General features: G+C 39.6%; 1 long non-coding RNA gene across 9 annotated transcripts in view; it reads right to left on the reverse strand.

The window, feature by feature from the left end:
* Positions 1-12,471, reverse strand: part of LOC138755734 (uncharacterized) — a 94,404-nt gene that overhangs the window by 20,265 nt on the left and 61,668 nt on the right. For 8 of the 9 annotated variants that reach the window (XR_011352507.1, XR_011352509.1, XR_011352508.1 and 5 more), the window contains 3 exons: positions 8,544-8,694; positions 6,723-6,853; positions 1,622-1,803 (listed from right to left, as the gene is read on the reverse strand). This is a non-coding gene — a long non-coding RNA (uncharacterized lncRNA). The remainder of the gene's footprint in view (positions 1-1,621; positions 1,804-6,722; positions 6,854-8,543; positions 8,695-12,471) is intronic. The other variant, XR_011352514.1, reaches the window with a different exon arrangement.

Here is a 12,471-nt window from a genome sequence, read left to right on the forward strand (position 1 = left end):
GTTCATTCAGGAATCTGATGGCACAGGGGAAGAAACCGTCCTTGTGCCACTGAGTGCTTGTCTTAAAGCTCCAGTACCTTCCCCCACCCCCATGGGTAGCAGAGTGAAGAGGGCATGGCCAGGGTGGTGGTAGGTCTTTCAGGATAGAGGCTGCTTTAAGACACCACTGCTTGTAGATGTCCTAGGTGAAGACTGGTGCCCATGATGTCGCAGGCCAAATTAACAACCCTCTGGAGATTCTTCCTGTCCTGAACAATGGCACCTCTGCACCAGGCAGCAATGCAACCAGCCAAAATGCTCTCCATAATACACCTGTAGTTTTCAAGAGTCTTTATGCTAAATCTCCTCAAACTCCTCACAAAGTATAGCCACTGGTGAGCCTTCTTCGTGATTGCATCGACATGTAGGCTCCAGGACAGATCCTTGGAGATGTTCACACCTAGGAATTTGAAGTTCTTAACTCCCTCCACTGCTGAGCCCTTGATGAAGACTGGTTTGTTTTCTCCTGACTTCCTTCTGAAGTCCACAATCATCTCCTTAATTTTGCCAACATTGAATGCAAGTTTGTTGGTGTAACATCACTCAACAAGTGGATCTCTCTCCCTCCTGTATGCTTCCTTATTGCCACAGGTAGGTGATGTGGGATCAGGAGAAAGAATGGTATGATGCGCAGATGGATCCAGGCATGGGAGGTATGTTTTGAGACAGTCTGTTGGGTGATAGATGGAAATGGATAAGAAATTAAATAGGTACATGCAGTCAGGTGGTGGTAGAAGGTAAAGAGGTGGAGATAAATGGAAGGATAAGAACATATGGGACCATGTGGAGGAGGGGGATAGGAAAGGTCAACCAAGAGAGATGGAACCAAATTGGGGAGGGTAATGAATGCAGGTAACGTGAGGGTGAGAGGTCATGAATGGTAAAGGTCAAAGATTTATCTGAAATTTGAAAATTCAATGTTCATACCACTGGACCATAGGCTATCCAAATGGAATATTCAAGGTGCTGTTTTTCTAGTTTATGTTTGGTTTCATCTTGGCAATGGAGATAGGCAACGATAGACAAAATGGTGTGGGAATGTGAAGTTGAAGTGACATGCAACCGCAAGCACAAAATGTCCATTAAGGGTAGATGCTCTGTGGTTTTGGTGATGTAGATGAGACCATCACCTGCCATAAACAAGGTGAACTTGAATCTTCATCTCTCCTGAAGGTGGAGGTCCATGGATAGACAGGAAGCAGGGGGTGGTGGGTTGATAAAAATGTGTTGCATTTCCTACAGTTGTAGGAGAAAGTGGTAGAGACAGGGGAAGAGTGAGTGTTAGGTAGCATGATATGGAGATATTCATGTGGAAAGCAGAAAATGGAAGAGTGAGGGAAAGGGGAAGATGTAATTGGTTGTGGTCTTTCATGGAACTAGCAAAAGGATGATGTGCACGGAACTCTGTCCTGCCTTGGAAGACGCAGAGTGAGAGAGATCTTTTGGGAAATAGGGTAAATATAATCGAGGGCTCCAATACTTATGGAAGTGGATTAGTTCTGAAATGCTCTACTAGGGAAACAAGGCTTCATCAGTAACTCCCACCCCATTTCTACCCATCTCCTACCAGCCACCACCTCACCTCTTTGTACTTGCAATCTTCCCTCTATGCTCTCAGTCTGGATGCAGGGTCTTGATGCAATATGTCAAAAATCCTTTAGTTGCCAAAGATGTTGCTTGACCACCCGAGTCCTCCAGCAATTTGCTTTTTTGCTCCAGATTCTGGTATTGGGAGTCTCTTGTGTCTTCATACCCACTGCAGATCTAGAAATCGTAAAATTGTGCCAACTTTTATAAACTTCGAGATATCTTCTCTTCATTTAAAATGTCGCTGTTCCAAGCCAGTCAAGGTAAACAACCTTCCCTCAGCCTTTCTCCTTGTTACAGCTGAGTGTAGGATGTTTACAATGCCTGCAGCTCAGTTGCCTCATTATTATGTCAAAGTACAAGAACATCTTAACTTGAAAATTGGGAGAATGGAACTAAAAATAGCTTTCTTAATAAATTTGCATGAGACAAATAATAAAGAGAAAACAATGGAAATGTTCCATAGATCAGACAGTATTGGTGGACAAAAAAAATACTTCCAGCAGGTGACTTCTTCAGAAATGAGAAAATGCCGAAGTATAGTGTCTTGGAGAGATACAGCCAAAAAAAAGGCCTTTGGCCCACCGTCCTTGCCAAAAACCAACCAACCATTTTTCACCAATTCCACCTGAACCCATATTATCCATCCCATGATTCCATCAACTTCCCCTTCTATTCCAACACTCATCTGCAAACCAAGGGCAATGTACCTTGGCTAATTTTTAAAACAGAGCACTCAGAGGAAACAGTCATTGCGACACATTGCAATCTTTATACAATCAGCAGCCAAGGTTAGGATTAAACAAGATTCTACAAAACTGCCAAAAAATAATTAATTATCTTAGCCAACCCCTTTGCAAATGAGGATGTCTTTCTTCTGCATCAGCTCCATGGATTAAGGTGGCTGATGAGATCAAAATAAGACCTGCAGTCTCTGGAATGGGATTTTGACAGAGTAGGGTACCTTGTAAGGTTCTGTACTCCTCCCCTTGTTTACACTGATTTTTTTCCCGCACATGTTGGACTTCACATTCTCAGTACCATTGTTGTTGTAATTCTATGGATGGGGTGGAGGGACTAGTTGGCAGAGAACCTTAGGTTCGTTATGTTTATCCATCATCTCCCATAAAAGTGAATATGTTGGCAGTAACTTGGAAGACAGCCTTTCAATTTGTGAACTTGTATTATCTATGTATAATCACCATCTCAACTAATGAAATTGGAGTGCAACTGGCTCCCGAGTTAACCATTTCCCATTGGTCCTGCATATTGGCTTAATTCTTGTGAGGAGCTCGTAGGAGTTAAATGGAAATGATGTGGTGAAAAAACTCCAACTTTCTTGACACAAGACTGCAAAAGCTTAAACTTCTGCAAATAGTTATTGAAAGATGTTTCGTAGCTACCCTGGATTTTCAGAGTCAAAGGCTTCTTTGCGGTCAAAACCTTTAGAGGCACTTCTTATGGAAGCTGGCACACAGGATCTCACATTCATCATGCTTCAAGATGGAAAGAATCCATAATGCAACTCAGGTCACTTTGAGATGTTTGATATTCACATTGCTGAAAAATTATTAATTCAAATTCATTAATGTGCTGATGCAGCTCTTAGTTTTTTCACTCATCATCTGTTCTTTAGGTCACAAGTTTTCTGTTGATCTTCATCCCAGAGATCTAATTCAGACAATGACAGTGACTAGATGGGTGTCCCCAGGTTTGTCCCAAAGGAAAAACAGGTATTAGTTGCTAGACATGAGCTCAAGAAGAATCCATTGATGCTAGTTTCCCTTCTTCATCACACCTTGTCAAAAGATTATGCCTTTCCCACCATGGCTGAAAACTTGCTTGAAAATCAGAGAGGTAAAGCATAGAATTAGGCCCTTTGGCTAACGGAGATCCCTGCCAACCATTTATTTTCCCCAATATTATGATAATTCTCATATACTCATCAATCATCACCCCCCCCCCCCCCCCCAATCGCTTAACTACACAGAAGGGATTACTGTGACCAATTAACCTACTGACTTGCAGATCTTATGGATATGGAAGGAAATTAGAGCATCTAGAAGAAACCCACACCATCATGGGGAATGAGCAAACTTCATATGGAAAATACCAGCAGTCAGGATCGATCCGGTCTTTTGCACTGTGAGGCATCAGCTATACTAGTGGTGCAAATGTGTTGCCTCAGGAGGTTTGTCTTCCTCAAAGATGTGAGGCAAGGTTCATCAGAAGTCAGAATACTGCTCCACATTTGGAGAGTTGGTATGCATGACTGCAGTATGCTGACTTCATGCTTGAGTCAACCGAAGTCTTAGACATAGTATTTTCTTACCTGACAGGGAGAGGAGCTATAGGCACCAGTACATCTTGATGGCAAAGCTCATCTCATGCAGACTAAGTTTCTGTTCTAGTTTTCCCCTTCCAGAAGGTAATATATCCAAATGGGTTGTAGTAATGGCAAGAGCAATATTGGTGTTTTTGGATTCCTGAGCTATAGCAATTAATGTGCAGGTCAGCTGCTACTGTGGCTACCCAATGATATTCTCATTCATAGGCAATTCTTACTCTTCAACAGAATGCCTGGGACCTGGAACAGCAAGTACCAGCTATCCCAAAAACTTGACGGAACAAGTTCACAATCCAGAGGCAAGCAGGTCCAGGATGACAGAAAACTAAACTTTTCTATATGAACATGTGCAACAATGTGCATGTTACATTGTTAGCACTCATCAGAATGCTAGCATGTTAGCACTCATCAGAAAAGAGAGAGACAAGGACAGGTGGGCTTAACCTTCATTCTCGTCACTTTCTTCTCAATCATCTTCCCTATGGACATCCCTCACCTTAGATCTATCTTGTCCCTGAATCCCTTCACTGTCCCTCCCCCACCCCCATATCCATATGCAAATCTCTGTTCACACTTTCACAGAACCACACCATCCAACTGTTATATGTCCCTCTTGCACCCAACCATTTGGTCATCTTTTCTCTCTAGATCATGGGTGGGCAACATTTTTTAAACTCACCTTAAGTATTCCCTAAGCCACAAGTTCTCTGTAAGGGATTGTTTAAGGTGGTATATGAAGGGAAGGTTGAAAACCAGTGCTCTAGATCCAATTGTTACAGAAATATTTTGCTTGAGAAAAATTGTCATTGGCCAATTTCCTTTGGAGTTCTGAAACCAGGAAGACTAAACTCTGTCAAATGGTTGGGTGCAAGAGGGACATATAACAGTTGGATGGTGTGGTTCTGTGAAAGTGTGAACAGAGATTTGGATATGGGGGTTGGGGAGGGACAGTGAAGGGATTCAGGGACGTCCATAGGGAAGATGATTGAGAAGAAAGTGACGAGAATGATGGTTAAGCCCACCTGCCCTTGTCTCTTTTCTGATGAGTGCTGACATGCACCAGGTTACTTGTACATTGTTGTACATGTTCATATAGAAAAGTTTAGTCTTCTGTCATCCTGGACCTGCTTGCCTCTGGATCATATATTACCTTCTGGAAGGGGAAAACTAGAAACAGAAACTTCATCTGCATGAGATGAGCTTTATCAAGATGTACTGGTGCCTATAGCTCCTCTCCCTGTCAGGTAAGAAAATACTATGTCTAAGACTTCGGTTGACTAAAGTATGAAGTCAGCATGCTGCAGTCATGCATACCAACTCTCTAAACCTGGAGCAGTATTCTGACTTCTGAAGAACCTTGCCTCACAAGTCAATTAGGTATGATTCAAACCTTTTTTCCCCCACTCTCATACCACCTTAAGCAATCCTTTATTAATCACAGAGAACGCATGGCATCGAGAACACTTCAGGTGGAATATGTGTTTTAAAAATGGTTGCCCATCCTTGCTCTAGACGATGGCATAATTTGCCCCCTTTCCTCTCGCCTTCTGCTGTATATCCTATTCTTCACTTGAGCACCTTCTTTCTTCCCCTCTAATCTACCCCACTCTCCATGATAAGCCATCTTTGCTGTTACTGCACAACATTGTCTTAGCAAGGGGCGGGCACAGGGTGCAAGGCAAATGGCAGCTGCATTGACTGGCCCATTTATTTCCATGGGTTAGGGTTACTGGAGAGCAATAGCAGTGATCAATAGATGAAATCTCTCTTGTATGGACCATAATTTAGCACACATCAGCAGCTGGTCACTATTGATTAGTAATCCTGCCTAATTTATTCCCTTAAATGATGGCAAATTGCAACAACTGACCATCACAAAAGAGGTTTATCAACTGGGCTATAAAGTTTCCAAAATCATTTTGTATAAAGAATCAGGGATATATCTTGTAATTATACCCAAATGAGATTAACCAAATCAAAAGAGTTTACAACAAAATCATTCCACTTCCAGATCAATTGAGGATTGATCTGGTTCCATCATTTAAGAATCTGGGTATGATGCAGCCGGTGGTCGTAAACATCTGACTGAAAGCTAGAGAAACAAATTTACAGCTTCCAGTCGGGGATGTTTACAGCAACAGACCACGGTTGTATTACAGGAGATCCAAGAACATTATGACAAGTGATTATGTAAAGCAGAACAAAGATTCAGAATACCACTTTAGGCTTTGTAAATATTCAGCCAGCGATGATGGTTCAGATGCTACCTCAATCTCAATGGTAGCAATACTTACTAATATTTTTGGATTCAGGCTGTGCCCAATTCTGCCTCAAGGCTGTGATTAGAATTGGGACTAAACAACTGTGGCAAAATTCAAAAGTAAATGTTAGCAATTTGATGTTGTTTCCTGTTGTAACTGACGATTTTTAATTTGATCATGAAGAATAGTTGGATCAGATTTGTTCTTATTGTGGATAGACAAACCAAGATCTTTTATCATGAAGTAATATTAGCACCAGGAACCTCATTTTTATTATTGCACAGCAAACAATAAGAGCACATCGGGACCTGAATAGGTAGCATAGTAAAGATATCTGTAACCAAATCTTGAGGAACACAAAATGCATTCATTTTTTAAAAATATATAAAATTCAATTGTCTTCATTTTCTAACCTCTGAAATATATGAATACCTAATTAATTCCTAGATTTCTAAACATGTATTATGTGACAATAATGGAACCTTTACCTTTATTACAGGTTAACATCCCAATCCAAAGAAAAAGAAACAGGACAAGGCCATAAAGTACAAGCTCTGCTCATCCATTCAAACATAACAGTGGATCCTGTTCCTCAAGGACACTTTCCTGATTTTTCCACCTGTTAAGTTTGTAAAATATCCAAAACATATGGTACTTAATGGCTGTGAATCTGCAGCCCTTCAAACTAAAACTTGTAATTTATAACCACCTGTACAATTTTTTTTTTAAAAACAGCTCACATTTTAATTAAGATTATGTACTTCTGTTCTAGAGGTCACGGTTAGAACATGAAAATAGAATAGCCATTTGGCTCAATTAGTTCATGCAAACCAAGTTGTATACCTAAGCTAGTCCCATTCACCCATGTTTGGCCCATAGCCCTCTACACCCTTCCACACATACCTGTCCAGTACATTTTGAAGATTGAAATTAGATCCATCTCTACCACTTCCTCTGGTAGCTCTTTCCACAGACCCACTTCACTTCCTGTGAAAAGGTATCCCTCAGATTTTTTTCATCTTTTTCCTTTTACTTGTTCTTACTACACTCACTGCTATCGTCCTCCCCCATCCTGGGAAAAAGACTGATCCATTAGTCATGAGCTTGCACATCTCTTCAAGGCCACCCCTTCAGCCTCCTACATTTCATGAAGCAAAAATCTCAGCTTATCCAGCTCTCCTTTATAATTCAAGCCCTCTAGTCCCAGCATCATCTCTCATGAATCTTTGCTGCACCCTTTCCAGCTTAACGGCTACCTTCCTATAGCAAGACAACCAGAACTGCACACAATACTCCAAAGGTATTCTCACCAATGCCTTGGTCAGTTGCAACATAAAATCCCTACTCCTCCATTCCCTTGCTGATAAAGGTAAACATGCCCAAAAAAAAACCTTCTTTACCAACTTGTCTTCCTGGGTTGCCATTTTCATGGAACTATATACATAAAACCCCAGATTTTGCTGTTTCAAAACACTTTACATGGCCCTCCCTTCAACTGTGCAAGTCCTGTGCTGGTTTAACGTTCCTCACACATCCAAGTATATTCCATCGGCCATTCTATGGTCCATTTCTCCAGTTCATCCTTTCGTAAACTTGAGAACTTTCCTCACTGTCGACCATACCACCAAATTTGGTGTCATCCACATACTTCCCACATTAGCTGCACCATCCAGTTCTTTAACAGATGGCAAATGCTGGACCCTGCATAGATCTGTGGTACAATAATCTGGAAAAACAATCTCCCACAATCACCAAAGCAATTTTGAATCCAACTGGTTAGCTCCCTTTTGATCCAACCTTCTCTATCAGCCTACCATAAGGGACCTTATCAAAAGCCTTGCTGAAGTCCATATCAATAATGTCACCCCTGTGTCCTTATTAATGCTCTTGGTGCCCTCTTGAAAAGACTAACAAAATTTGCAAGACAATACCATGCAAATTTCCCTAATCAGTCCTTGCCTATCCAACTGGTGATGGCTCCTGTCCCTCTGAATCTTGCAGCTCTTAAATAAAGTACAACATTAATCACATTCTAGTGTCCTGCTACTTCATCCAATAATGAAAATATCTCTTTCTCAGCTACTGCAAAGTTTTCCATAGCTTTCCATAATGTTAGGTGATACATCTGGTCAGGCCCTGGGAATTTATCCATTAATATGCTTTAAGACAGCAAGCAGTCCCCCTTTTGTAACATCAATATTTTTTTCTTGGACTACAGTAATTGTGCATATTTATCATCCATTTTTGTACTTGTCTCTTTACTACTTTCATTTAATGTATACTGTTGTATTAAAAAAAAAATCAAGTACCTGTTCGGCTGCAGCAATTAAGTATTTCAATGCATGTGTATATGACAACAAACTTAGTCTTCTTTGGCTTGGCTTCGCGGACGAAGATTTATGGATTATATATTTTGTTATTTGGCTATATTCCACAATTCCTTAGTATTGATCAACTTATCTACAGTAAATACAGATGAGAACATTAATGACCTTGCTCATCTTTATTACTAAAGACCAAAATTGCATAGTACATTAAATAAAATCTCACCACAACTTTTTACAAACTCCACAAGAAATCCATATTTTTGCACTCCATTGCAATAAAGGTCAACATATTATTATTTTCAATAGTTTGCTCTTCTTGCACATTTATTCTCAGTGTCTCATGAAGCACCACACCAACACCTAGTATTTTTGTTTTCTATACTTCCTGCAATTTAAATAATCCAATTTTCCTCACATGTTTAATCTCCAATTTTTCTTTTTCCATTCAATCAACCTGTCAACCTTCTTAAATTCTCCCTACAGTGCCTTCCAAGACTTTATTTCATCAGATTTGTAACTAAATCATGAACTCACAATGATAATGAATACTCAATGAATCTGGAAAATAAATAATTGGTAACTTGGTTTACACACTTTTTTTCCAATTTTCATTCTAAATGACAAGAAACTACTAAAATTCTAACAGGTCAAATAAATATTCAAAAATATTTAACACGTCACTTTTAAGCAACCTTTAACAAGTTATATTTGTGAGATTTTTTTAATGCTTCTATCAACAGTGGCACTCCTTGAGATTTAAAAATATATAAAATATTTAAATATGTCCTTCAAGTTTCTATCAATTTCTTCCATCTGGATCATTGTGTTGCTTGATTTCTATTATTTTATTAGGGATGCAGCAAAGTATCGTAGAAATTAGTGGACCGCATAGTTAGTGTAGCGCTTAGCGCAATGCTGTTACAGCTCCAGCAACCAGAGTTAAAATTCAGCGCTGTCTGCAGGAGTTTGTACAGTTTCCCAGCATCTGCATGAGTTTTCTCCAGGGGTTGTTGGTTAATTGGTTGTAATTGGGTGGCATGGGCTTATGGACTGAAAGGCCCTGTTACTGTGCTGGGTCCAAATTTTAAAAAATTTACTAAAATTTTTATAATTTAAATGCAAAAAAAAAACTTCTTCCACACTGCAAAGAGCACACCACAAAATTCATTTCTGATGATGGCTATTTATTGGTTCAACAACCTTAAGCCCTCCTATTTAAGTCCCTTTTATACTTTCAATTAAAATTCAGTCCATGGTCAAAAGAAGCAAGTTTTAAACATCAAGCGGAATTTGGATGGAACCTTTTTCTTAATTCAATCAATCATTCACAAGATGTGTGAAGGTTGCAGGCAAGGTCATCATTTATTGTCTAATTATTGAAGTTGTGGCCTATTGTGTTATTTGTCTTTCATACTTGTCAAGTTCAATAATGTTTTTGCATAGTTATGAAAATTAAACACCAATTCAAAGTAGTAAACATTTTGCCCTTTTGTGCAGCAAAAAAACCAACTCTACTGCTTGTACATTTTAATTTTGTATTAACCATGTAACAATTTACAGTACGGAAATAGGCCATATCAGCCCTTCTAGTCCACACCGTTTTACGTGAAACTCCACTAGTTCCACCTACCCACTCCCTTGTCCATAACCCTCCCACTCCCTCACATCCATGTACTCATCTAACCTCCTCTTAAATGACAGAATTGACCATGCCACAACCAACTCTTCTAGTAGATCATTCCACTCAGCCACCTCTCTCTGAGTGAAGAAGAATGCTCTATTACTCCTAAACTTTTGCCCTCAACCCTCAACTTATGACCCCTTGTACCAATCTTTCCTACCCTCAGGGGGAAAGAGCCTATTTACATCTACTCTATCTATTCCCTTCATAATTTTAAATACCCCTATCAAATTCCCTTAACCTTCTATGCTCCAATGAATAAAGTCCCAGTCTACTCATTCTTTCTCCATATTCTAGATACTGCAATCCAGGCAACATTTTCATAAACCTTCTTTGCACCCTCTCAACCTTATTTATATCTTTCCTATAATTTGGAGACCAGAACTGCCCACAATACTCCAAACTTGGCCTCACCAATGCCTTAAACAGTCTCAACATCACCCCCCAGCTACTATATTCTATGCTATGATTTATAAAGGCCAGCATACCAAAAGCCTTCTTCACTTCCCTATCTACATGGGAATCCACCTTCAAGGAAAGCTGAACCATTGTTCCAAGACACCTCTGCTCCTCTCCATTCCTCAATGTCCTCCCCATCACTGCATACATCCTACTTTGGTTATTCCTCCCAAAATGAAGCACCTCACACTTATCTACATTAAACTCCATCTGCCATCTTTCAGCCCACTTTTCCAAACAGTCCAAATCCTTCTGTAGTCCATGAAAACCCATCTCACTATCCACAACTCCCCCTATTTTTGTATCGTCCGCACATTTACTCACCTAATTTACCACCCTGTCATCCAAATCATTAACATAAATGATGAACAACAAAGGACCCAACACTGATCCCGGAGGTACACCGCTCATTACTGGCCTCCATCCTTATAGATAGTTGTCCACCATGACTCTCTGGTGCCTATCATCTAGCCACTGCTGAACCCATCTGACTATCTCTGTATTAATCCCTAGAGACTGAACCTTCCTCACTAACCTTTCATGTGGAACCTTATCGAAAGCATTACTAGAATTCAAATAGACCATATCAACTGCTCTACCTTCATCAACCTTTCTGATCACCTCTTAAAAAAATTCAACAAGATTCGTCAAACACAACTTTCCCCTCACAAACCTATGTTTTAAGAAATATTAATTCTTGAAATTAAAGTTATACTACTGGCATTACCATATCTGTGTGAGAGAGAGAGAGAGGAGAGAGAGAGAGAGAGAGAGAGAGAGAGAGAGAGATTAAACCCAATATATGAAGATCTTAGGCAAGATAAATTCTTGTCTAAGTATTAGCATTTTCAAATATACAAAATTAATGCACCAATTCACACCTATATTCACAATACAATGAATAAAGTAAAACTTCAATAACACAGCACCCTCCGGACATTGGTAGTGCCACACAAACAGATTTTCCAACCTATACAATATTGTACCTCATAATACACAAATATACTTTTATTTTAAACATGTTACATGGTAATATATTTTCCAAATAATCTGGTAAATTTAAGCAGAGCTGGAAATGCATAAGCACTCCAGTTCCAACTGCAAAAACTACCCAGTTTCCTGACCTCTGACGTTCCTTATCCCAACCCTGGCATCTGCCACACAACCACCCCACAATTCAGACCCAACCATGGTTGCTTCCTGGAACCACATCTGACAATTTGGATTAATGACTGAGACAGATAATAGACCATCAGGATTTCCAAATACCCAAATGCTGAATTATTGGGAGTTTCATGGTACAATGTAATCACAGATTGGGTTCAACTAATTTTATGCAAATTTGATAAACTTATTGGATTAGCTATGGATCCTGACATACCAATTTCACCATGATGGGTAAATCAAAAATGACAACTTCAATTTTTATTTATATTTAATGTTATAGCAGAAATTAAAACAGGTATTGACACTGCTCACCTGACTGATAAATGTTAATGATCTCACTACAAATTCTGTAAGTGAATCAACAATTGCAAGGCACTCTGAGAAGACTTTTCATTAACATTAAATTGAAAGGAATACCAGGCAAGTTCTTCTATTTATCTTTGTATGCAAGAATGACTGTATACGACACAACCATTATCAACACCCATTGCCAACACCAAACACAAATCATTGGTTATATGCTATCCCTTATTCCAGAACATTCTTATCCTGAGGCCCCAAATCATTTTCCACACATTCAACCAAAAAATTCCACCCATCCAT

The sequence above is a fragment of the Narcine bancroftii genome, chromosome 2, assembly GCF_036971445.1.
Source record: "Narcine bancroftii isolate sNarBan1 chromosome 2, sNarBan1.hap1, whole genome shotgun sequence".
Taxonomy (NCBI): domain Eukaryota; kingdom Metazoa; phylum Chordata; class Chondrichthyes; order Torpediniformes; family Narcinidae; genus Narcine; species Narcine bancroftii.